The sequence below is a fragment of the Camelus bactrianus genome, chromosome 25 (genome assembly GCF_048773025.1).
Source record: "Camelus bactrianus isolate YW-2024 breed Bactrian camel chromosome 25, ASM4877302v1, whole genome shotgun sequence".
NCBI classification, from domain to species: domain Eukaryota; kingdom Metazoa; phylum Chordata; class Mammalia; order Artiodactyla; family Camelidae; genus Camelus; species Camelus bactrianus.
This window is the reverse complement of record NC_133563.1, coordinates 29,519,455-29,546,553: the sequence shown is the minus strand read 5'-3', so window position 1 is coordinate 29,546,553 and position 27,099 is coordinate 29,519,455. Positions and strand designations below refer to the sequence as shown.

The following is a 27,099-nucleotide window of genomic DNA, read 5'->3' as shown; positions in this document are numbered from 1 at the left end:
AGCAAGGGAAAGGGACACATGGGAAAGACAGTTTCCGTTGCTAGTGGTCTGAGGACTGCCTGGCTGGAGAACCACTAAGTGCTCAGTTCGCATCTCCATTCTATGCCCAGTCGCTTTCTTCTCACTGACATGGTCTCTCTGTCCTTCTCATTAACATGAGCTTCTTACTAGTCTCTCAAATTCAGCTCAAATCTCTTGTCACCCTGTCAGGCATTTGTGAGCTGTTGCCTCCCTTGCCAGCCCAAGATTCCTGGAAGAATTGGAATTTCTTTGAGTCCTCATGTGCCTGATACAGCCTTCTTCCCTGGCATCAGCTCAAGGGCATTATGCATTTTCCTGGGTTCTTCATTTTGTGACAAGCCTTGGAAGCCAGGCACTATGTCATATCCAGTTTTGTACCCAATCTCTCTACAAAGCACAGTGTTTTGTCTTAGCAGGTCCTCAGTTATGAGTAACAAGTTTACAAAGTTAGCTGAATTGCAAAGGGAGAACCAACACACTGGTAAATGGGACACTTTCATGGGAGGTTGCCTGTGAAGGGGCTCTCCAGCTGCTAATGGTGGAGCTGGAACGCAGTGGATGGCTGCAATCTGACTGAATTAAAATTTATAATAAACTGCATGGACTTAGGAAAGAGCACCTCTTCCTGTGCTCAACTCTAAACTATTAGCCTGCATTATACATGCCATTAAAAAAGAATTCTTTTGGATTGAGAGCACCTTTTGAAAAGAAGCTGCAAGCCTGGAGAGTTTGCAAAGTGTTAGAGACCCAGCATGGGTTTTTGTTACTTAGTTCCAAGGACATTAGCCAGAACCATCCTGTGTCAATTCAGGATTCGTTCTCCATGCCAAATAGGAAGCAGGCACTCAAGAGGACCAAGAAAGGAGACTCAACACACCTTGATTCTTTTTTGTCTCATGGCCCTTTTCACACATCCATTCTCCTTTACACCTCTCTTGTACCCCGATGATTTGGAGGGCACTTTCTAATACTCTTCTCCTTCAAAGAGGGCTGAAAATGCAAGGTGTGGGGGTGTGCCTTGCCCTAGACATTGTGTAGACAGCATTAATCACAGATATCTTTCCTTTTGAATCAGGATAGAATCTAGAAATCTTTCCTGGCAACCATTATCAATCAGAGGTTGCATAAAAACTGTTTCCATTCTGTGTTCTGTAGACTTAGGGCTGTAGGAGATGCCCGCTAAATGTCAGATTGGATTCCGTGAAATGATCATTTTTCATAATGATTAAAAATGGTCAAAAATGGAGGATTTCATACATTTCAACCTAGAGAAATTTGATGGCTTGACCTCCTGTTCCAGAGTTCTCTGAGTAGACATGCAAGAGGATTTCTTCATAATGTGACTCAGGGACTTTCCTGGATCTTTTGCCTTCTAGTTCCACAAACATTTTCAGCGAACAAATCGCACCAGTTACTATTATTGACACTTTAAAAAAATGTGAGGAAACTGACATGCAGGAAGTTAATTTGTTCAAGGTCACAGAGAGAGTGCTGAGCAGAACTGTTAATGGAACCTGGATCTCTGACTTCTTGTTTCTTCCATGCCGCCATTCTTTTCTTCCATTATTTTTATTTGTTTTTCCATTCCACCATGCTTGTTCTTAGTATCTGTAAAGAAATGATTCTCCTACTGAGACCCACCCTATGCCTTGATTTGTATTTCACTCTTATTTTCTTTACATGTTCCTCTTCTCTTTTTTAGAGAGCTGCGAGTGAGGACCTATATTCTACTGGACCTTTTCCCCATTACTTGGAGCAGAGCAGACCTCTCTCATTTCCTGCTCATGTTCTGAGTCATAGCAATACTTCGACTCCGTTGTCCAATTCAGAGAAACCTCTGAGTTGTCCTAAACCCCTTTCTCTGCCTCACTCCACACACAGTCAAGACCTCTTTCCTACACATTTCTTCTCCTCACGATTACCGTAACTTCTCAGCATCCGTAGAAGCTCAAAAGCACCTAACTATCTCCAGATGCACGTCCCTTTGGTTCACTCTTGCACAGTCACTAGAATATCTTCCAAAAAAATAGAGCTCGGATACATCTCTGGTTCTTACAGGTCTTCAGGCTTTCTGTCAGCTGTGGGATGAAGTCCGAATGCCTCAGCACGGCCCCCCAAAGACTTCTTCACCCTGGGCTGCTTGCTGGGTCTGCCTGGTAACCCTCACTCCCCCCAGGGGTAGGCTAAGTGCCAGTGTCTCCATCCTTTAACACAAGAAGCATTTTGGGGACTCTGAACTTTCGTCCTACCTAAGTAAAAACTTCCTTCATAAGGGTGATACAAGGATCTGATGCGAAATCGTGTACAGTGTGACTAGACTGGTGACTGGCTTATGGGAAGTGTGCCACACATTGTGTCCTTTTCTCATCGAGAGTTTTTCCTAAGTTTGCAACTTGTGAAATTTAAAGTGCTCTGCAAATACTGCTTATTCTTTATACCTGTTTGACATCTAGGGACAAGATTGGCTATTCAGTTATGCTTTAAATAAAACCAAACCCATGAGTGGGTCTTTCTGGGGTTGCTACTCAATGTAGTAATAAGAGGGAATGCAGAATAGATCCCAGGAAGTCTTTCCTTGTTCTTCCCCAGTTATCACACTGTATCTGATAGCTCTGCTCATTTTACTACTATCAAAGATCATTGCCAATATTAAAACATACAGAGGGAGAAACTGCAAAATGTTACCTTAAAGCGTTCGGAATTTCATCAGGCAAGATTTGGTGCTTAAAAATGGCACTCATTTGTTAGGATAAATAAATACACCAATAAGGAACCGAATCAAAGGAGGTAACTGTTTTATAGGGTAAGATATGAAATGCAAAATTCTAATCCTAAAACGTAAGTGCAGAGCAGGTCCTCGGCTGTCACAGGCAGGCGCGTGGTTTTAGACTGTCATGTGTCACAGAGGTGCTTTCACTTCATCTCACTTAATCTTCATGGCAACCCTATGAGGTAGGTGTTAGTATCTTAATTTTGGTAGAGCATTAGGAAAGTAAATTGCTTTTTAAAACTCATGTGGTTAGTGAGGGAGCACTACAGTGCAACCTCAGGTCCCCTGAATTTGGAGGGACTTAAATTTCAGTGATGCTCCGTGCAGGAGAGGATGGGCTCTGGCAGAAGTCCGCATCACATGCCGGTCCAGATCAGCTCAGGAACACAGTGCATCCCAGAGTCAAATCATAATTCAAAAGTGCTTTCACAGCCAAACATTTTCCAATAAGTTTTTTTTTTTTTGGTATTGTTTTTTGTTTTTGTTTTGTTTTGTTTGTGAGAGAGGTAATTAGGTTTACTGTATTTTTTTAATGGAGGTACTGGGAACCCAGGACCTTGTGCATGCTAAGCACGTGCTTTACCACTGAGCTGTACCCTCCCCCACCAATAATTTATTTTATGATGAATAATCAAGTTTGGAATATGAAGCCCCATTTAAATGTGTTCTCGTCACTTGATTCTCTGCTGAAACTCTGAAGCAGCAGAGTGTGCATTGTGAGGGGAGAAGAGGCAAGCGGTGTGTATGTGTGTGTTCGCGCGTGCGCATACGTGTGTTTTGGGGGTGATGTTGGCTTTGCATATGTGTGTGTTTGCAGGGCATGAGGTTAAAATGAAGGGACAAGAGGGGGATGAGAGAGATTTGTGTTCCCATGACTGGCAGAAATTTTGTTCCTGATGTGGGAACTTCAAGACTTACCCGCCCCCAATCCACCACCTGTTCAAAAAATCTCAATGACCGCTCATCTCAGGAGTTGTAACTGAGAACCTTAAAGTCTGAGAAATATTAGTGAACTTATAGGGCCTCTGAGAGGTAAAATGAGTAAACATGATGTCACTTTTTGATCCCTACGACTGAGATGTAAGACTTGGGAATCCCAGCCGTAGAAAATCTGAAATGAGGGGAACATTCCACAGGCTGGGCCTCATTTAATACGCACCAGAAGGATGCAGGGTTGGCATCTCCCGACCCACGAGGCCTCTCTTCACTGAAAGTTGTGACTTTTCAGAGTCAACAAATCGGCTAAGACCAGTTGTATTAGTTTTCTATGCTCTGTAACAAATTACTGCAAATCTTCAGGCTTCAACCAACACCCATTTATTATCCACAGTTTCTGTGGGTCAGAGGTCAAGGCTTCACGTAACTGGAGCCTCCGTGCAGCATCTCACAAGGCTGCAGTGAAGGTGTTGGCCGGGCTGCGTCCTCATCTGGATGTTGGGGTCCTCTTCCACGCTCGTACAGGTTATTGACAAATTACCTTTCCTTGAGGCTGTAGGAGTGAGGTTCTCATCTCATGCGCTAGACACCGCCCCCCTTCACGGGCAGTTCACAGTACGGCTGTTCGCATCTTCATTTCCAGGAGGAGAGGGTCTCTCCTGCATTGAGTTTGTTCTTCCAGGGAAGACCTGGTCCTTCTTTTGAAGAGCTCACGTGGTAACCTGATAGGCCTACCCAAGACAGTCTCCTTTTTGATTAACTCAAAGGCAGCTGCTTAGAGACCTTAATTCCATCTGTAAAATTCCATCTGTTTTACCCCATTCTGTTACTGAGAAGCAAACCACAGATTCTGCCCTAATTCAAAGGGAGGAAATTTCATATAAGCGTTGATACCAAGGGGTGGAGATCTTAGACTGCCTGCCACACCAGTGGATTCCAAACAAAGCGTATGTGTTCAAGTTGTACATGACCCATCAGGTGTAGGGAACACATGTTAGAACCTCAATTTGTAACTATTTTTTATTTCATCCATTTAAATTTTAATTTTTGTGTAATTTATGATGAATGCAACCTATTAGAAAATTTGTAGAGTATATAATTTATAACTATATCTTTTCAAGGGTGATTTTTTTTTTCTAATGAGGAGAATAATAAAAAAATTTTTGGAGGCTGCTTACTTAAATAGATGGCCTGATAAGCTCAGTGTAGCATTGCTTTTGAGTTTCGAAAATTGATGGGCCAAACAAGAGCTGTCTATATGAAAGGCATCGCAACTCATCAGGTGTTGCTTATCTTGATTTTTGGTGTGCCCTGTAACTTTTTGTTGCAAACCAGACATGATGTATTGGGCGACAGGCCTTTAGCGTGCAGTTTTTTGTTAGTCTGGTGCGGAGCTGAGTTGTGTGTGATGTTTGGTGCAGCTGCAGGTGTTGGAGACTTCCAGTTCTTAAAGGAAGTCCTTGTTTTGTCTCCTTTGTTGTCTTTGGCTTCCCTGAAAACGCCTCATCTGATAGAATCTGATCGTTGCAGCTCTTTGAGTTGTAATTTGCAGTTACTGTGCTGGAGTCTTGTTGTTATAGTGTAAGGTGTGGGAAGGAGAGGGTTGTATAACCTTATGATTAAATATCGGTCTTGTGGAGAGCCCATCCCTCCAGGCTGTGACCTTAGCTTCCTTCTTCCCCATTCTCAGGTGACACAGGAAATCTAGAGGAGGCTGGAGTCAGAGAAACGGCTTCCTCCAGGAGGGTTAAAGCTTTGGTAAAGTCTTTTCCCTTGGAGAGTAGGCTTTGTTATGGAGAAGGCTCTGAGCATATTTCACAATATTTACTCTTCCCTCTGCCAGAAACACTGGAGGATCCTTCTTGACCCTTCGCCATGAGAACTTGGTGAGCTTCCCAGCAATAAAACCCATAAAAATGTGGGCCTCTCTAAGACTCTGGCCTCCAGGAATTTCTCACTAATGAAATAGTCCACACCCAGATTCCAGTGATTTATCAGAACTGCCATTTAAATGTTCCTACCAGTTTACAGTTCTGTGGGCTTCTGCTCCAGGTGCTGAGATCTTGTCTGTGACTCTAGATCTGCCTGTCTCTCCAGATTTTGGGGGTGGCAGTTTGCCCTATGACCTCAGTTCCCCTGTGGGTCCAAGAAAAGTCCTAGATTTTCAGTTTGTTCAGCTTTTTCGTGCTGTAAGGATAAGAGTGATGAAGTGGAAACCATTAATTCTGTTTCTTTTCTTTTCTTTCTAAAATTTAATATGGAAACAAATCTGGAATCAGAGCTCTAGGTTTGACTTCCGTCTCCACCACTTACTGACTCTGTGACCTTGAGAAGTAATGTCATTCTTAAGATTGTGTGAGGATTACATACAGGTACGTAGGTAAGCGTGTAGCCTAGGATCTGGCACTGAGGGCTTGCTCAGTGACTGCTGGAAGTGACCCCAAGGTTCATCTACTCCAAATCTCCGCCTCATGCTTGAATTTCTTCTGTATTATCCCAGCTAGGTGACCGTCGAGCCTCTGCTTGAAAATCCTTAATGATGTGGAGCTCTGTCCAGAGAACCTCTGGGTAGCGCAGGAGATAGTGCACAGGAAACCGTGTGCACCATAGTGCAACGTGGGAGCTGCGCACAGTGTTCCCAGGGCTGGTGTGGGCCACGATGTGGGTCAAGATGCTTTTCACTAGGCAGGTCAGGGTAGGGTTCACAAAGATTTTTAGCTGCACATTGAGGGAGAAGGAATCTCCCAACATTTTCTCACGAGGCTGAAAGGCATTTTGGGAGAAGGAGCAGAATGACAGAAAAGGACCTAGAAGTGAAACCAGAGTGGAGAAGGAGGGCTGAGAGAGGGATGACTATGAGGTTATGTATGTTCTGAGTTCCAAGTGAGAAGACCTAAGGAGAGGTGGCTTTGAAATTCTTTCCCATGAGTTAATTTGAAATTAGACGTATTCACTCTTGGTCTGGCCTCACCGTTTTCTCTGTGTTGCTACCATACTCCCATGGCAGACACTGTAAGTTGACTACTCAGTACCTGTGATCTCCCTTTTTGCTAAAAACTGTGGTTTCACATGGTGCAGATTTCTCCCAGCCATGCAATGGATCATAATTGGTTTAAGGCTAAGCCAGGCATGAAGATCCTGTTCCCCTGCTCCCAGTAACCCTTGCAGTTAGAGAGTCCATATGAAGCGGTCTGGCATGAGGTGTAAGGGGAGGTTGACTGCAAGAAAACTTCTGATTTCCAGATAAATAGGACCCCTGCTCCTGTCACCATTCTTCCGCCACTTTTGTCTGCCTCGCAGGAGGCTCTGACGCTTGGACCAGCTCTCTCTGCCTTATGAATGTCTGCTTCCCAAATGCTTGTTAAGTGAGAAACTAAGACGCTGATTAAAGTCACTCTTAATAAGGTATTTTGCTTGTAGCTGAGTGCATTTCTAACATATATCTCATAATTCATATTTTAAATTTTCCTTCTTGCCTCATTCTATACCATCTTCATTTTTTTCCCCCTGAAACCTTGCCCATTTAGATATTTGACACGCCCTGCTCTGATGTGGAGAGCGAGTCTGATGACTCTCACTTCTGCGTATTGGGAGGGATACACACATTATCTTGGAGGCACAACCCATAGAGTGAAAACAGAAACTTTCCTTCTATGATATGCTAAGTGGTGTTTAGTATGAGAGGGGGCCAGCAGAGAGAGGAAGAGGGCAGGGTACTGACATTTATGGGGAAGCAGGACTCAAAAGACCATAACAACTGAAGAAATCAGTGTAGAGTTCATAGCTAGGGCAGTGCCAGTTTATAAGACTTTCTAAGTAATCATGATATAAGACTTTTGAAAGAATCACGATAAGGTTCTGCAACACAGAAGTTAGCTGGAGCCACCCTATTCCTTGCACTTGGAGATAAGATTGCACAATGCCGTTTACATCACTCCTTGGATTCCTAAGGGGCAGAAGTTCTCCAGAAAGTCATATCTGGCTCTGAATTCTTGCCGCTCCTGAAGTTGTTTACAAATTCTGCTGCCTTCATGAAGGTGTTGCCTCTCTTCCCCTTGCCCAATAGCTGTAGAAATAAGCCTCTGTCCAGGATTTTTCAGAAATAAAACAAGAAAGAAAAAAGTAATAGAATTTATCCAAAGCACTTGAGTCTCTGGCTTTAACTGGAGGATTGGGGAGCCTGAGGTGTTTACTTCTGCAACATATACAACATCAAATTAAGAGAAATATTTGATTTGGTGAAAACTATCAGGTGATGAGGGAAGCCTGGGATTTTGAACTTCTTGTAGGAGCTGAGAATAGTGGGATATAAAAAAGAAAGAGTTAATCTTGGGAATCTCTTAGGGGTGGTAGATAAAAGAATGCAGAATGCTATGTAGCATTAATTTCTTAAATTTAAAAAAGAGGTTAATTAAATTCTACTGTGAATAGTATGGGCTGCAGTTGGGGGCATTTTTCAGTCAGCTGGGGAGCCCTATGGCCCTCCCATAAATGATGCTGAAGGGATGGCCAAGGCTGAGGGTACGGGGTTTCCTTAAACCTGGTAGTGGGAAAATCCTTAAATTTTTGTTATCCCCTGTCTAGTTGCTCTGTTCACCTTTAGCTCTCTCTCCTCATTTTCCCCTCTTAGGTTCTTTCTTCTTCCCTTCCCTTTGGGAGAAGAAAATAATTGTCCCATTTTTCTCTGCCACTGCTTAGCTTTGGTGTCCTTTTTCCCAAACACTTAATCTACGTTGACGTAGGTGAGGGACTACCAGATCAAGTATATATATATATATATATATATATTTTTTGGTAATGCCTTTATTGAGATATAATTCCCATGCCATAAAATTCTCCTATAAAAAGGTGCACAATTCAATGCTTATTTCAGTATATTCACAGAGTTGTGCAGCCATCATCACAGTCTGATTTTTAGAACATTTAAAATGTGTCCTCTTTATTCCCATTTTCTATCTGGAGTTGGGAAAAGGGATGCAGAATTTTAGGCACAATTACATGTGATAATAGTTGTGGTACAGTGTATGTTCATTTGACGACGCTTTAAATCAACATTACATAAAATATTGAATGGCTGTTCTGTTATACTTGTGGTAGGTTTACATAAATCATAAAAATTATGTTGTCTTTAAATATTCCTTTACCGCATCACCCTGGTAAAGTATTTTTAAATGATGACTGGCGCTTGTTCCTTAGTGTCCCTGAGCTACATTTCACAAGTGAAATGAAGAGGTTAGTGGGTTGTGAGTGGTGTGTAGCTGTTTGAGGACTGCAGTGCTCCAGCGCAGAAACTGCTCCATAGGTTTTGCGTGGGGCGCAGTAGGAGACAAAGCTGCTTTTGGCTTAATTTTGAGCAAATGTTCAAGGACTTAGGAGGCCATGAAGCTGAATAGGCTCTTTCTCACCTTTCAGAAAAAGGGGAGGATGAAAGAGAAATAGAACGCATATCGAGTGTCCTGAGGACACGAGATTCAGAGTCACTGCCAAGTTCAGATCTTCAAGCTATACAAGCCCTGAACCTCAGCCACAGTCGTGGGGAGAGCAGTTCACCAGGGCCTTGGATCCTGCTTCCCCTCACCTCTTTCCCTTCCTTCCTGTTGTGATGGAAAGAACCAATCTTGGTAGTCAGACTCGGGGTCCGTCACCAACACGCTTTGCAACCTGGCACAACCTGTCTCTGTGAGCTAGAGCTTGTTTACTCAACAGGAAATGGCAATAATAATTGGATATCTAAGAGCATCAATGCAAAGATTGTAGATACCATACCTGGAGCACCTGCATATCACACACAATAAACAATAGCCTTAGATCGTCTTTCATTTCAACAGGAAACCAATACCTAATAACCAGTTTGCTGACTGGCCAAAACCAGACGGTGTTCAGACAAGTTAAACTGTGGCTCCTCATGCACGAAAAAGGGACATGTTATGCGCTTTTTTTTTTTTTTTTTAAAGAACTATGCCCATTAAGGACAGAACAGTTTGAAATTGAAAGCTACACTTGTTAGAAGAAATGTAAAACTTGGCTTTCTGGGGTAGTTCATTTTCCCAAGGGTCAGAATAACCAGACGTTGTTGTTGTTTGGGGTGGGGGGCAGAAGGATGGGGAGCAAACATTAGAAAATAAGGAAAAGAAAGAGCATCTTTAACAACCTCATTAATAGCCAGTTCCCAGTTCAATGAATTCCATCATGCAAGTAAGGCACTCTAATTATTTGGTGTCGGAAGTCACATTTTGTCACATGGTTTGAGGTTTTGAATGTGTTTATTTGTAATCTGTCACAAATTTTAATTTTTTCCAATTGTTCTATGCAGCTCTTTAGTGAGCACCTGCCTCTTACCTCTAGAGTTTATGATTCTTTTGGAAGAACAAAAGTCTACTAAATAAGAGATGTGCCTAAAACAAAGGCACCAGAACACCTGACGTGATGCTGTCTCGTTCAACAGTCCCAGCCTCAGTGCACTTCTGGTGATACCAAGACAGCGTCCTTTGATGGTAACATCGGCGAGGCCTCCAGCATGTGTGGAATGGAAAGCTGTTTGAAACCAAAGAACTGAGCCTGATGGGTTGGTGGGTCCCCCTCATGTAATTTCTCAGATTATAGTCAAAGGAGTTATCTGATCATTAACAGAAATAACAAGATTTGGGGAACCCAAGCCAGCTGGAATATGCAGAGCTTCTGCAAGTGTGTGTGTGCACGTGTGTGTGTGTGTATTATCTCACACCTGTTAGGTAAGCTACCATGTACCACAGGCAGATGGAGCCTCCTGTTAACAGACTTCTTCAGCCACAGAGCAGTGCCAGGTTCTCCCTTGTGTGTTTTTTCTAATTCTGTGTCTCCATTCTTGAACCCTTTTAAACTATTAGAGTATTTTTGGCCTGCAAGACACCTGCTTATAAGTGCATAACTGAGTAGTTATGGGACTTTTCATGGAATGTGTAGGACGAAAGTGAGTGTACTTAATTCTGGAGCATAGAACTCAGTGTTATTTTTGTTTGTTTTCTTTTGTTTCGGCAAGGCCTGAGGAGAAGAGACATGGTCACGCAGACTGAACCAGACCATCCAGAAATTCCGAATAGAAAGACAAAAGCAGTCACCACCCCCAAGTTGTAAAACTATTTACTCAACGTTTCAATTGCTTCTCCAACTTTCTGAATCAGGGCTCATCATTTTGTAACTCAGGACTAATGTAACATAAATTTAAATGAATCTCTTGAAAAGAAGAAGGAAGAGGAGTAGGAGGAGAAGGAATTGAATCTAGTTTCTTATTTGAGGCCACTAGTGATTGTTGCCAGTTGTCATGGTAACCTTCCTCCCCATGTTCAGTCAGCCGGTATCACTTCAACTTTAATTCCAACAAAAGCAGGTCTCCTTCAGTCAAGTGCACACCAGATAAATGCTTTTTGTTGCTTAGTGTAAATGGGTAGCCAATTGTTCCCATCATTCAGAGGCTTCCTTTATTTAAACATTCTTCTCTGCATTTGCTTATTCGACACTGTAAGAACCATGGCAACCACGTCTAGAGTTTATTTTGCTATTTTCAGAGTGATATTGAACTTTTAAAACACTGGAAATCACTAGAAATAAGGGATCAATTTCGAGCCAAGTCTTAACTCCACGTCAGGAAGACGAAGGACAGCCGAGCAGCTGGAGTACACGCTACAGAGAGCGCAGCGCAGCAAGCTCCTCTCTCTGCTGCCAGCACTGCTCCTGTTGTGTGTTACTGGGCAGGGCCCTGTCCCTTTCTAGGGCTCAGCTTGCTAATCATGGGCTGGGCCAGATGGGCTCCCTTTTGCTGTTTCAGAAGCAGGAGGCTGTTATGAAGGTGTGTACCCAGGCTATTGAATGCAGCTGAGAACAGGGCTGGGCGGCTGCCCCTTGAACATCACATTGGGAGAATTCTCCACAAGACCGTGGGCATAGGTTTTAAGTGTTACCTTGTTGCAGCATTGTGGCGCTCATGGTATTACAGACAGATGGTGGGTTTTCACATGTCTCTTATGTTTTGGAGAGTTTGTCTCTTGCGCGCTCACTGGAGACTGAGATAGTGCTTTGGGCTATCCAGATGCTCCCTCCAACTTAACTTTCTTCTTTCTAAAAATCCCTTTTTCTCAGTATTATGGAGCATAGAGAGGACATATGTAATGCCCCTGGCCTCCCTGGTGGAACCTGCTAACCAGAAGGTTACAGGCTGTTCTTGGAGAATTTGGATCAGGCCATCTTACAGAGATTTAATTAGAATCAAACAGTGTTTCATTCGAACAGTGTTTTATTTCATCCTGGCTTCAGCCTGCTCTTGGTCCTATTCTGTTCTTGCTTGGGGCTCCTTTCAAAACGAACTTGAGATGTACAGAGTCTTTCAGAAATTTCTATTTTACGTAATGCACTTAGGACATGTTACTATTCTCAGTCTTTAGAGAGTCTTTGCGTGATGTAACTTGCTATGCGGTGAGAGATTCACCTCTTAATCTTGCTTCATCCAGCCACCTACCCTGTTTCTATGAGGCAGAAGCTGGACTTTGCAAGAAGTGAATTGTATTCAAACTAGTTTACGGCAAAGCCAGATACCATAGTGATGAAATCAAAGAGACTCAAGAACTGAAATATTAAGGCCTGGTGACACTTTTCCAGTCGTACCCCACTTGGAGCCTCGATTCCTTCACCTGTAACATGAGCAGGTTGTGTTAATGCTCTGTCAGTTCCCACCTACTTCTAACCTGCTGTGGATTTTTTTAGAAGAAGTGTACATTAAGGAAAGCACCATAATTTAAGGTATATTTAATTTTTTTGTCTTTTAAATGATCAGTCTAATTATCTCTAGCCTGTTTTGAATCTCCAAAGACATTGGCTCAAAGTATTATATATTTTTTCTAATTCACCAAGACTGGGGCGTGTACTTGGAGTGTTCTGGACACTGACAGGTTGTAAAATCATAGAACGATCATCAGAGGCGTTTGTTGGGTGTCTGGGGGCGCCCCTAATTCTGTATTCCTGGCTTCTGACCAGTAGAGAATACACATTCCCACAAAGGCAACAGGGAACGGAACAATCTATTCCATCACACTGAATGTTCAAGGCTTCTCACTAAAGCCTGTGGCTGACGACCAAACCCAAAGCCGGGTTTCCTATTTTGTTGTCTAAATATAAACTTCAGAATCTGACTTGAGAACACTTGGATCTGAAAAACAGCATCTGTGTGTTATCCACATTCCTGGGGGAACTATGGTGTGGCTTGTGTTCAGTCTTTGGTAGAATGAAGGATACAAGAGCAAAGGCCACTTGACCTTTTCAATAAAGTGATCCTACCTTCTGTTAAAAAAAATGGCTGAATGGATTTTAGACTTTCCCCATGTAAATCATCTGCTCCTTTTCCTGCAATAAATAATGAATATGGGACCGAGGGACAGACCAGGGTGATGCAGAAAAGATGCCCCCTTCTCTATGGCAATGGGCCAAGGAGAGATGGGAGTCTTCTCCACATCAGAGGCTTGGAATTTGACAAACCTGAGCTTCAGTCCCTGTTCCATCATTTCTTAACTGTGCAACAAGGAGCCATGTGCTCTTTTTGAATTATTGTAATAACTTTATCGCCCAGGGCCTAATTTTCCCACATCTGTAATTTGAAGAAAATATTACCTACTTTGTGTAGCTCTAGTGAGAATTAAATAAGATCATGTGTATGAACTGCTCAGGTAAGCAACGAGCATATGGTGCTCTCTCAACACACAATAGGTATTTTTATCATTATTTAGCAAGGCATGCTCAGGGTCTCAATCATCTCACCTAAAAATGAGATGACTCAGTATGCACTCGGGTCTTTCCTCAATCAAAAACAACCATGTAGAATTTCTCACACTTGTTTGACCACAGAAACTTTAAAAAATGATAAAGTGCTAATAGAACTAACGGTCACTCTTGAGGACATACATGTTTGATGAGTAATAAACACCAAGTCATGTTCAAACGTGTTGAAACCTGTGATCACCACACATGACTTCCTGTGTCACGTGGCCAAGGATTCCGTTCATTCCCTGGGAGAGCACGCCACTTCTAGTATAAGGTCAATTTTAATTATATACATGCATTTAGGTGTTTGTATCCTTAAAAATATAGCTAAGTTATATTTTAGTAGACAAACTTGTTAGCTTCAATTTTGAGGGACTGAAACATGTACTGAGTGTTCTAAGCTAATTGACTAAGCTTCACATCCTGTTTCAGCTAAAACAGTGTTTTTTAAACTTTCGTGACAGAGGACTCACAGCAAGAAATGCCTTGTGCCTTGCAACCCAGTTTACGCACACGTACAAATGTCTGTAATCGGAATAAAGTATCACATGAGACAATGCCCTCTTCGAAAGCTAAACACTTGATTTCTTTTCTATTCTATTCTATTCTGTTCTGTTCTGTTCTGTTCTATTCTATTCTATTCTACTCAAGTACTGCTGATCAAAGCCCATTACTTTGATTGCCAGACCCACTAATGGGCAGGGCTCTCAGTTTGAAAACGACCTAGGGATTAAGCTAGGAAATGCGTGGTGTTTGTGTCTCTGCTTTCCCCAGGTGGGGGTACTTCTCAGGTTACACTTCCAGTGCATTTGAAGTGGAACCTTCTCCCCAACCTCCAGAAAGCCCACGGAGGGGCCTCACCTAGGACGGGTCAGGTTGCTCAGCTGATGCGAGGCAGCTGCAGATGCCCACGCTTGGGGGGAGGGAAGAATGCTGAGGAGCCTGAAGTTGTCTTGGAGAAAAGCCCAAGGGTAGTCGGAAGAGGATTTGGAGGCTGTGCTTTCGGGTGGTCCCTTACACAAGACTCACAGGACTCCCATGGTCCACCATCCCTGCCCTCCAGCCTCATTCCACCTGCTTCTCTCCTGGCCACCAGCCTGCAGCTTCCCTTTGTCCAGACTTGCCATGTGCTCATGTTTCAACTTGAGACCCTCCTCTATCTGTTCCTTTTCCTTCTAATATCAAAAGCCTGCTTCCTATTGATCTGTCATATCTTCCCTTGAAACTTTTCCTTACCAACCTCCAATACCAGCCTCCTCACCTCTACCCAGTACTGAAATGGATGCTTCAGCTCTACCCAAGGCATCCTTTTCTCTACTCTCCCAAGTATAACACATACTGCATTGCATTGCATTGTTTTTGTTTTCCTCTAAACTGCCAACTCCTCCCAGAGGGCAGGGACCTCTCTGTTACTGTTTTATCCCCACTTCCTAGCACGTGCCTTTGTCTATTATCCTGTCCAATATATTTGTTGAATAAGGGCAGTCATGAATAAAACACACTTATTTTATAAACTGCTTACTGTGGGCTGATGTTACTAGGAGCCATCTGCATTCAAGTATGTCACCTCATTCAATCATGGTAACAAAACTGGGAGGTGGGGTGGGAAGACATACGTTGCTTATAAATTAAGAAACGGAGGTTCAGAGAGGTGAGGAGAATTCTGAGTTTGCACAGCTGACTGGTGGAGAAGGGCGAGCATCGAGGTGTTGGGTTCTATGCACAGCACCGTTCACACATACACAGCCCCATCCTCACACATGACGTGCAGAGTTGCGAACAAAAGTCTCACTGACCTGGCCTCATTGTCGGAGGTTTCTGTTAGATGGATGAGCCAAAGGGTGGACACAGACACAAAATCTTGGGTTCAAGACTGGGCCTGTTTTACTGATAATGGAAACTCTATCCCCCAAGACTTCTAGAGGACATTGACCACAGTAGAGGGATTTCAGAAAATAGAATTTCTCCTTCAAGTTTGGTTAACCCTGAAATCTGATTGCATAGAATTTGGAGCAAGAGTTACCTGCAAACATTAAGGAGACGAAGTGTGTCTGTGTTGACACGCATCCCGCGTCCGAAAAGTTCAGATACATAAAGAGAGGCTTTTGTATAATTCATGTTATTTACTAGAACGATTTTACTGGCCCTCTGAACATCATCGTGCTCTCTACTATAAATATGCATTCAGACCTTTTCCAAACCACTAGTCATTTGCCCAGCGGGCCATAAAAGCAATGTATCATGTAACCATATATTGGGATGAAATTTCAAAAGCCCTCCATTTAGGCAGCAGGCCTTAGTGGGTTTGGGGAGCTGTAACATTATCCATTTAATTATACATTTGGACACACTGAAAAAAAAACCTGTATTATTTACACAATTGCCTGTAATATTCTCTCCAAGCTGCTAGACCTGCATCAGAAACCATTAGAATGCTAATCAAGAGAAAAATATGAAATATATTTTCTTGGTGCAACTCCAGCAAATTTTGTGGACACTTTTATTTCAGCCACAAGTTTTTTTTTTTTTTTCTCCTAAAACTGCTATCTGAAGGGGCCTCTCCTAGTCTTGGGGTGGGGGCTATTCCCTAGACTGTTAATTTGGGAATATAACATAATTTGCCCAATATTGGCTCTATTTCTCAAAGACAAAAGTCTTGTACAAGGCATGGTACCTTAAATTTGAGAGGAGCCAAATTGTTGGGATGGGCAAGTTGTTCTATTCTAGAGGGAAAATGATGCTGAAGGAGATGGTCCTGCCAGGAATAGACATGGCATTAAAATATTCTCGTTTGGAGTTAACTACTTGAGAGACACAGACAATGTCTCTTTTGGGATCCCAGGCATTCTAGAGTGCGTTAGAGCAGAAGCTGGGTGTGGAGGGAAACCCAAAGCCCTGTACTCCTTTCCCAGGGTTTTTGAGCAGCTACACAGTTCATGTGCTCTGTTGGTGCTGGCCACACGGAGGCAAAGAGAGATAGTTCTAGAAATTCCTGCCTTATAGGACTATAGTCTTTAGAGAGGAGGCAGATCAGAAAGCAGAAAACAGTGCATGTTGATGGAAGAACCAAGTCACTAGGTGGGGTCTCATTGCTCCCGAATGTGCTCAGGTCATCACAGGTAAGCTTCTTCCCCCTGCCCTGCGTCCTGCCCACCTCAGCCAGTCTTTGTCTTGGATTTATGCCTCAGATTTTGGTCGATGGGCCTCCTCTTTGCTCAGACATGGTGTGTCCTTAGCTCTATGTGTGGCTTCAGTTTTCCCCTCTTATTTCACTGAGTATTCAGCCTTGACTTTTCTGTACTCCCCCTGTAAAGGATTGTTAAGTTAAGCTTGTAGGGACTTCATGCTGCCAGAAACATATATAGATTAATATCAGATGAGACCAGAGAACTCAGACCACCTCCTCTTCTAGTATCTCATTTATCACCTCTAAGTAATAATGACGTTGAATGACTTTGAATGGTTGTGCATTTGTATAACAGACTGTCTTTTGGTTTTCTATTTTGCTGTCTCTGCTCACTGCTTTATATTGTTGTTTAATACAGCAGATGTTTCCTGTATTCTCCTTTTTTAAATTGAAGTATAGTTGACTTACAATGATGTGTTGGTTTCTGGTGTATAGCATAGTGATTCAGTTATACATATATATATTCTTTTTAATTATAGGTTGTTATTATAAGATATTGAATGTAGTTCCCTGTTCTGTACAGTAGAACCTTGTTGTTTGTCTGTTTTACATATAGGAGTTTGTATCTGCTAATCCCACGCTCCTAATTTATCCCTCCCCCACCCCCTCTTTGGTAACCACAAGTTTGTTTTCTATGTCTGTGAGTCTGCTTCTGTTTTGTAAATGAGTTCATTTGTATCACTTTTTTAGATTCCACATATAAGTGATATCTTGCAATATTTGTCTTTCTCTGTCTGACTTACTTCACTTAGTATAATAATATCTAGGTCCATTCATGTTGCTACAAATGGCATTATTTCATTCTTTTTAATGTCTGAGTAGTATTCCATTGTGTGTGTGTGTGTGTGTGTGTGTGTGTGTGCGCGCGCGCGCGCGTGCGTGCGTGCACACGCTACATCTTCTTTATCCAGTCATCTGTTGATGGACACTTAGGTTGCTTCCATGTCTCAGCTATTGTAAATAGCTCTGCTGTGAACATTGGGTGCATGTATCTTAGCAAATTAAGGTTTTCCTCTTTTCCAGGTGTATACCCAGGAGTGGGATTGATGGATGATACGGTAATGCTTCTTTTAATTTTCTTGATACAAAACAGTTCCACTGATGCATAACACTTAGGTGGCTTGCTTCATCAAAGCACAATGTCTGCCTATGGAAATCCTTGAAACAGAAAAGGAGACCAGGACCACGGACATGATAGTATCAGAAACCCTTCTCCCCACCTGTGCTACTCCTTGGATTGTCATGGAGCTGAGGACATAGCAGTAGTGCTTTCAGCAAAGTGCACTGAACTTAGCAGGACAGCAAATGTTGACTCATGATAGGTTACAAAGAAGTCATAGGATTTGGGGGGAACCTACTATACATTTTACTCAGTTTAACGTTAATGATGAGAGATTTGCTGTTTTACGTTAAACATAGCCCTCGAGGAGATCTGGTTAGATCATGGATCTGTCCTTCCTGGAAGCTTCTTTGAACTTAAGTAATTTCTTGCCAATAGTGAAATTTGCTTTTGTGGATATGTTAGGGCTTTGAAAATCAATCAATGGGCCATCTTTCATTTCTACTACAAAACAGATCCTACCATTCTATAACCATACGATATAATGGAAATCCATTAAGAACTTCTCTAAGATTCAGTTTTCTCCTCTGTATCATAGGAGTAGTAATACCCAGCTTGCAAGGTAGAAGTACATGAGGGGACTTCAGTAAAGAACCAAGTCCAGTTCTTGCATAGAGTAGGCATTCTGTATATGGCACTGCTGTAATTATGCTTTGCTCATCCCGTAGACTCCTCAGCTCACAAAATTCCATTGCCAACTGTAGCAGGTGATTTTGCTAGCCAGTGGTTTTCTTTTAACCCTGCTCCAAAGAAAAGGAAGGAAGGAAGGAGGGAAGGAAAGAAAAGGGAAAAAAGGTGTTGGACCATCATAAGAACAGAGAGAGCATTTCAAAGTGTGTGAAAGGTCACATTTCTTTGCACAGAAATCTGTCCCGCCTATCTCTCCAGCTCGTGGGTTGAGCTGGCTGCGCCGTAGGGATCAGAACGCCAGTGTTTATTTGTTCAATCCTCACTTTAGCTGGCAGCTGCTCCAGCGCAGGAATTTTATGGCAGGAAATATTAAGTGTTGTTGGATCTGGGTGCTTTAGAGCCCTGGGTAGCATTGTTCTTTCTTAAGAAAAAAAAAAAAAAAGAAGAAAGAAAAAAAGTAAGAGTGACAATCAGCTAAGGACTATTAAGCTTCATGGCCTTGGTCTTATCATATTGCATCTCCTCTTCCCAGTCCTTAATGACTGCGATGTAATAACGTCTTTCAAATTTATTGAGACAATTAGAAGCAAACAGTTCTTTTGACCCCCAGCTCTTTCAAAGTCACATGATGCCACAAGACAAAGTGGGGCCAGGAGACAAAAGTCCTTTTCAAGGTGTTGTTTGATGTACATTTTAGATTCCAAAGTGTCACGAGGAAAAGGAAGCTGGATTGTAGGATGCAGACACCAGAATTCTGGTCTCAGCTTTTCCTTTAATTTGTGAGATGATCTTGGGTGGAGGGTGCAGATTGTCTTCCCTAACCTGAATATGCTCATTTGTAAAATGGGAATAGATCTAAGATCCCTTCCATCTCAAAAATTCCCCCCCCCTTTTTTTTGAAAAAAAAAAAAAAAAAAAAAAAAAAAAGATAAAGAACTCTATTGGGTTATTGAAAGCAAATGCCTTACTTTGGGTCACTGCCTACACTGTTGACCTCATCCTTTACAGGGCACTGCTGTGCCCACAGCACTAGCTAGATAGGCAGTGGAGCATGTGACCTCTTCTCTGCCCAAGCCACAGCCTCCTGCACAACAGGGCTGAGCACCCCATTGAAAAATTGATCAGGGGGCCAGTGACCTCAGGCCTGCAGGACTTGGTCCTAGCTGGGGAGTCCATGATTAGGAAAATGATAGGCAGGGCTGACTCACTTGGAAGCTGAACCCCAAAGCCACGAGGTCCTTATACGATTGAGGCAGAGAATGTGATTCCCAAATAAGCTGAAGTTGTGGAAGGGCTGGCTGGTAGTCAGGGTCTAACAGAGAAGGTAGGAAAAAGCCAGAAGAGATGTTATGATCGGGATTTTGTGAGAACCTAGAGACATGTGCATGTGTGGGTATATGCGCACATGCACACACACACACACACACACACACACACACACACACACACACACACACACACACACACACACACACACAGAATTATTTCAGGGCCCAATTCTAGGCCACTTCGTGCACAGAATTTAGGAGTGAGGGATCTGAAGTTATGGTGCCTGAATTTAAATTCTAGCTGTGTGATCTTGGGTAAGGCATTTAATGTCTCTGGGCCTCAGTTTTCCCACAAGTGAAATGGGGTGGGAGCTACTAGTGCCACTGATCCTGTGGGATGGTAGGTGAAGTTCTTAGCATAATTCCTGGAACAGAATAAATGCTTGGTAACTTTGTGCCTGTCATCATTACTATTTTATTCATTACATTTACCTGTACCCCTATAATAAACCCCTTTTCCTTGAGGTGACACAAACACGCCTTTCCTTCCAGTGCGAAGAATTTTATGGCAGGAAATACAATTTCTCTCTCTCTAGCTTCGAAAACTGTTTCCTCCCCAGTCAAAAGAAATGATCTGTGCACTTCAAGGCTGACCTCTCTCTCCTTCTCCATGAGGGTGTCATTGATGACCATATTCTGATTTTTCATCTCTGCTGAATTTTGCCTGCGTCCACGTAAGACTTGGTGGAACATCTAAGAGCTGTTCCAACCACCATCGCACGTAACTGTGTGCTGTTTTGGTTGTGGTGTTCATGATATTTCATTCTTAAATCTCTCTCCCAACAAAGTGTAAGCCTTTTGAGGGTAAGGGCTATGCTTTGCATTTATTTATTTTCCAAGTGTCTTAAATAATGCTGGAATTACCAAAGAAGTTTAATACATTGACTTTATTGGATAAACCTGGTTAAGCCACGAAGCCTTCCACCATAAATGAGTTCTTCCAATTCTTCATTTCACCTTTGGATAGCCCGTCCGGCAATTCTACAGTATTTATTTAATAGCAGAAGACTTGAAAGTAAACAAGTTTAAAGAAGTCCAGTACATCTGGTTCTCCTGTTGTTCATGCAGCTAATAAACTGTTTGAGGTTGGGCAAATCATGTCTGTTTTCTGAACCTCAATTTCAGCATCAGCTAATTGAAGCTGGTAAATGTTTTGACCTCAGATTTTTCCACCAAATTAGTTTAGTATCCATGAAAAATTACGAAAGATTTACTAGAATTTGTTCTTTTGTAAAACTGTTTAACAGGGTGTATTTGTGCTTGGAACTTCAGAGTGGTCCCAGAGGCAACGCAGCATGGGGGTTAAACTGGGGGCTTCAGAGTCACAGAGCTGGGTTTGAATTCCAGCTCTGCTCACCTACCAGCTGATTTTCAGCAAGTCCTTGACGTCTTTGATCCTCAGAAGTAAAACCTGTCTCTAATCATTGGCATGAGGACCAGAGGTGATGAGTGTATTAAGCATAGGCATTTAGGGTGTGATGGTCAAGGACAGAGCTTGGACTGTACCCCAGATCTCTCTCACCAACCCACATGACTGAGCACCAGCCATCCTTCATTGGGCACAGGGAAGAGTTTTTTACCTGGCTGCATTGGTGAAGGGTAGACATGGCTGCTCCCTAAAAAGGCTTTGCTTGTTGAGTGTGGGGAATGGGAGATGCTGGAGAAGTAGCAGTTGGGGGAGAGGGAAGCTCTCACCAAGACTAGATACAGACAATCGGTGAAACATCACCCGCAGCCTTGGCCTTTGCATTCAGCCTTTACTGAGTGTGATGCCTCCATTGTGCTCACCATCTAAGGCCTCAGAAATGACTCTCACAGGTTCTTTCCTCTTCTGTAAGTCAGCTTATGCGAATGAATGGGCTGTGGACCAACTCTGTGACCTTGAGTAGATTTTCCCACCTCTACAATCCTCTGTTTCCTTACACATGGCATGAGGACGATAATTACCTGCCTCACAAGAGCTTAAGTAACGTAATGCATGTGGCTCCTAGTGAGGGCTCAGAAAATACTATCTTTTGTTATTATCAGCAGCCACATAATATGATAGCGATGAATGAAAGGAGGTGACTCACCACCACTAGGGCCATAGGGAGGAGCTGGCTAGAGGCCTGGAGGCCAAGCGCCTGTGAAGGGCCATCCTGGGCAGGGGGTAAGTAACAGCATGTGCAAAGTTTGGAGGGGTGGAAGAGCAGAGTGTGTTGAGGGATCTCTAAGTATTTCAAACACTGGCACTTAGGATGGTCATGTGCTGAGGGTACGGGGGAAAAAGAGCCAGAAGGGGTAGGGCAGGGTCACATCAGGCTTTGGTTGACAAATTTTCAAGTTGCATGTGTTCCTTCTGCTTATTGACTAAACCAGGAGGCATTTCCAACCTTCAGGTTCTCAAGCTGCCCCTGACTTGTGGTCCAGTGTTCCACGGGTCACTTAAACTCTCTGGGGCTCGGTCCACCCAGTGGTCACACACTCTGCTTCTTTGTGGGGCTATTGCCCCCGAAGCTGCATCTTAAGAGCACCTGCAGAAAGTAGGTGCTATGCAAGTACAAATATTTTTAGTTAAATGCTGCTTCATGACTCCACATGTTATATTCAAGACCAAATGCATCCTGTTGTCTAAGTATTTTATCACTGTAACAGATATTTGAAATATAGTAGTAATAACGCTACTGTAATAGCAACCGCCTTCCGAGCATTTATCAGTGCCACTGAAATAAGCACCTTATAAATATGGTCCCCTTTAATCTTCACAACAACTCTATCTGATAGATACTATTCCCACTTTCCAGATGAGATAACTGAGCCTTAAGATGGTTGAAAAAAACCCCAAAAACCAAAACTGCCTACTGTCACACAATTCACAGATTCACAAATAACGCAGTTGGAATTTGCATCTGGGTCAACCCAAATCTTTTGGTTTAGTCATGCAAAGGAAGCAATAAGATTGGGAACCTGGATATTCTGCGAAACGAACAAAAAAAAGATGTCTGTAAATATAGGGAGAGGCCCAACGCCGGCAGGGCACATTCAGTCCAACCAAACATTTGTAAAATGAGTGATTCATAACTGCGGGCTTGATTAAATTCTGCCTTGTGTATTTCTCTCTTATCCTTCACCCCTTCGTACTGGTGTTAGAATATAACTAAAATAAGGAAAGAGAGAGGGCCTGTTCTAGTCACAGTAACTGTTTATGGTCTATGCGTACTTCCTACGTTACCAAGGAGAAAGTGGAATTCAGAATAGGAATTTCTCAAGGTCACGTGGTGGGCGAGTGATGACCTAGGATTTGAACCCTGATTCCAAGCCCCTTTCTTCTTCAGTGTGCTATTTCCTCAAGTCATCATTATCACAAACAGCCCCATTCTTGTGCCTACGGCTAAGCACCTCTGTTTCTCCAATTCCCAAATTTTCATTTGAAAATAATACTGTCTCCACGAAACTGAAAGCTGATAGCCCCATTTCCCAAATGGGAGAGTTAAATTCATTACTGATGCTGAAAACTCAATTCAGGTATTCTCTGCTCCCAGCCCAGGCGCGGAGGTGAGACACCTCTAATCATCTCTTTAGTGTTTGCTCATTTTATGGAGCCCTGCCCCCCCCACCCCCTCCCTGCCTACCAGCAGGAATTCACTTCGTGGAGGCTCCTTTGTGGCAGCATGGGCAAGCATCTCAATTTCCAAACATATGGCTGGTTTCAATCAATGAGGCTCTAAACACACCACTCCTGGGGCTACAGGGAGTGGTGGTGGGGCTAGCTGGATTCAGGATGCACAGCCAGCAATAAGCAACCAGGGAGCCTCTGCATTCTTTTGTTCCTGAGATCCTAGGTTTATGTTACCAGGGCTGGGCTGGGCTGGGCAGACGGAAGCATGCAAACAAAGCCTTACTCAGCCGATAGGGCTGACAAGCAAGCTTAGGATAGGGGAGGGAAGTCTGCTACTTCCCTCAAAAATGAAATTCTAGTTAGTGCCTGCAGGAGAACAGAATCCGAACAGATTTATAGAGCAATCGGGGCAAGAATTGGATGTCCAAAGAGGGGGAGAGATACCTTTTCTGAAAGAGAGGAATAACAATTAGGAGTTCTTTTCTTTGACTAGTGCTTTATAATCAACAAAACGTAATCACACACTTGGAGAGATGGTAACAGTCAGGAACTCTAGGGCCAAATCCAGCTCTTCCCGGTGATAAGCTGGGTGAACCTGGGCAAGGCGCTTAAGCTTCTGGCGTCTCATTTTCCGGGGGATGATAAACACTATTACTACCTTCCTATTAGGATTTTTCTAAGAATTGAATAAGACAATGCGTATGAAGTGTTGAGAGCATGTCTGCTATCTGGAAATGGCACATAAGTGCTTGCTATTATTTTATCTGTTCTTTCTAAACGGTCGGCAAAGAAGGAAGAGTAGATGTTACTGAAACCGAGGGTCATCATTAGCCAAGTCCGTGTCACCTGCTTTCACTAATCAAGGTCAACTACAGAAGAGCGGCATGCCCTCCAAGCAGCACGCAGCCTGAACGAGATGTTTGCCGCAGTTGAGTTCCAGGAACGCGGAGTCAGCTGTGTCTGGTTCAAGCCGAGCTGGTTAAGACTGGGCATGCGCGAGTGTTCAGTGACCTTTCACCATCAGAGGGCCTCGGAGTGCGCTAAGGGCTACCATTTCTGAAGGTGCAGCGGCCTGGGGCTTAGATACAGAAAGTAGATTACCGCACCTTTTCCCAATCACCTTCCCCCACGAGCCCCCCACGGGCCCCCCATGCCCCACGCGCCTCCCACGCCTGGGACCGCCCTGCTTCATTATTCGTTGTCCCATAAATAGCCTCAGGCCGCTTGCCTTCAGGGAGGTGAATCTGGGACTAGTCCTCCGTCTCTGTCGCCTGGACTGGCTGCCTTGCGAACACCTCTTGCTGCGAACGTCAGCGTCTCTGCATTTGGGCTTGCTGTGCGTCGGGCAAAACGAACCTGGTTCAGTAGCATTACCTCCATTGGAAAAATGGAAGCTCAAAGGGGTTGAGACGTTTGAGTACACCAGCAGTAAGTTGTAGAGGTAAAAGTAGCACCCAGATTTTCTTTAGTAAGTCGTTAATCCATTTGTTTTATTCTCTCAGTCGGTGTGAGGTGAGCCCTTGCTGTGTGTGAGCCGCACTGGGAGGGAAAGGAGATAGATCCTGCCGTAGGTACTTCCTGAAGGCTATCAGAGGGTGGTGATTTCTGTGACACCTCTGATAAAAGCCTTGGCTGGGAGGAAGCCGGGGGTGATTTTGGTAGTGTGGATGGGGGTAAGTTTTCACCTAACATCAGGCTTTCACGACTGAGCCAAGGTTTCTTGAGGTTTAAGTGATGAAACAAGAAGTCATGAAGTTTTGCTGTTCTCTGGGAAAGAACTGTTGTCCTGTTCCATTAATGGAGACACTGTCAAATTCGTATTATACTTGGAAAGTTTTGCAGTAAAATTTCAGGCTCAGGAGGAGCTGAACTCTCCTGACTCAAAGCCCCTGCCTCCTCTACTGGCTGTATGACTTTGAGTTGATTAACTTCTGCGTGTCTCTATGTGCAGCTTTTTTAAATGGGGAGAAAGTCAGCCCTTCCACTGAGGGATAATGAGATGTTACGGCCCTTCCTAATCTGATTTGAGCAGGCTACCCTCTTTTTCCTGAGAATACTCATTGACATGCTCAGGTAGCTTGGTAGATACCAACATAGAAAATGACCCGGCTTTTTTGATTTTTTCAAGAATTTTGTTTACAATTTTTCTCGCGGCCATGCCCCAGGAAGGAGGGTAGGCCGTGATGTAGTGCGTCACTGGGGCAGTAACTCTGCCCTGCCCAGTCACAGGGAAATACAGTTTGGTGTTCGTAAATCTTTGGGGCCTGTTGTAAGTGTAGTCATCAGCTGTCCAGTGAAATTTTCAAAAGTGTTTATTTAATGCTTCTTATGTGTTAAATACTGTTGTAGTCACTGAGGAAATCAAGTGATTTAAGCTAGATGAGGCCCACCCTTTCATAGGACTTATATTTTAGTGGAGTGACAGATAACAAACCCATAAATAAACAGTAATTTGAAACAGTAATAGATGCTTTGAAGGTTGGAAAATGATTCCACAACCACCCCTCCTAACATGGTAACGATAGTGATGATCACAGCCAGCCAGTGAGGGCTAAGTATCTGCTAGGCATCTCTAGCCATTCGCTTAGCACAAGTCTTTTTTAATGGAGTACCTTTTAACATCTCGTAGACGAGTTTCATGGAGGTTGCGGTTTGAAAAACACAGCTATTCATTTCAAGCTGGCAGTGTTCAGGTTCAGCATGCCTGCCGCTAACGTTTGCAGGGCCCAGGACGAGAGAACAAATAGAGGCCCACATACCATGTGTCTAAATATTTAAGTGTTACAAATCAAGCGAATAAACTTTTAAATCTATCCCCCTCGCTTGACAAATATCATGTCATAACAATCTGGAAGGCCAGGTTTGGATTTAGAGCTCTCGGAGCCTAAATCCTGGAGGGTGGTGGCCTGGGGAGAACCGGTTCCTGGGAACCACACTCCTTCTCCACGCACGAACAGTACAGGCTTTGCTCAAAAGATGTGGACCCCGGTCCACCCCTCGGAACAGCCAACACTTAATTACCTTTTGGCATGAATCTTGAAGTATGCAACCGGAAATTCCAGAGTTCTGGGTATCCAGCAAACAAAGAAACATAGAAATACAGATAGAATAACTAATTACCCTCAAAGCTACTTCCCAACCGTGACGTTTCATGATTTGGTTTTTAGTGCTAGAATTTGGATGATCTGAAACCTGCAAAACATTGATACTATGCCCTGCATGCGCAAGATGTTTTGTCTAGTAAGAAGTGTGCCTCGTGGAAAACTCTAAACAATGGCGTAGGAAACACAGAATTGGGAACTATTATATAGACACGTCTTGACAATAATGTTATTAATTGATCACAAAAGGCCCTCGAATCCAAACAAATGTCAGATCTCAGAGCAGATATGAGTAACCAAGTTCAGAATTGTGGGCAAAACATTTCCCTTCCTTGGATTTCAGTTTCCCTTGTGAAAGTATTAAGTTTTGAGATTCTAAGTTTCTTTCTAGCATATTCTTTTACGATTTTATGGTGTGATCTTTAAGAGCTTTTCCCTTGAATAGAAAGCAGGGGTATTCAGTAAGGGGAAGGGTCTGAACAATGAGGTGTTTACCAAGAGCAATAATTATATACTGTGTTCCAGTTCTTGACGGCTTATGGAAGGGTTTCTGAATGCAGTATCTCCTTGAATTTTCATCCCCAGCCTGTGGTGCTGGTATCTTTCCCTCCATCTGCCACTG

At 43.2% G+C, this 27,099-nt stretch overlaps 1 long non-coding RNA gene across 4 annotated transcripts in view; it reads left to right on the top strand.

Annotated features, from left to right (window-relative positions):
• Positions 1 to 27,099, top strand: part of LOC141575039 (uncharacterized) — a 553,420-nt gene that overhangs the window by 195,506 nt on the left and 330,815 nt on the right. The gene's annotated exons all lie outside the window — the stretch shown is intronic.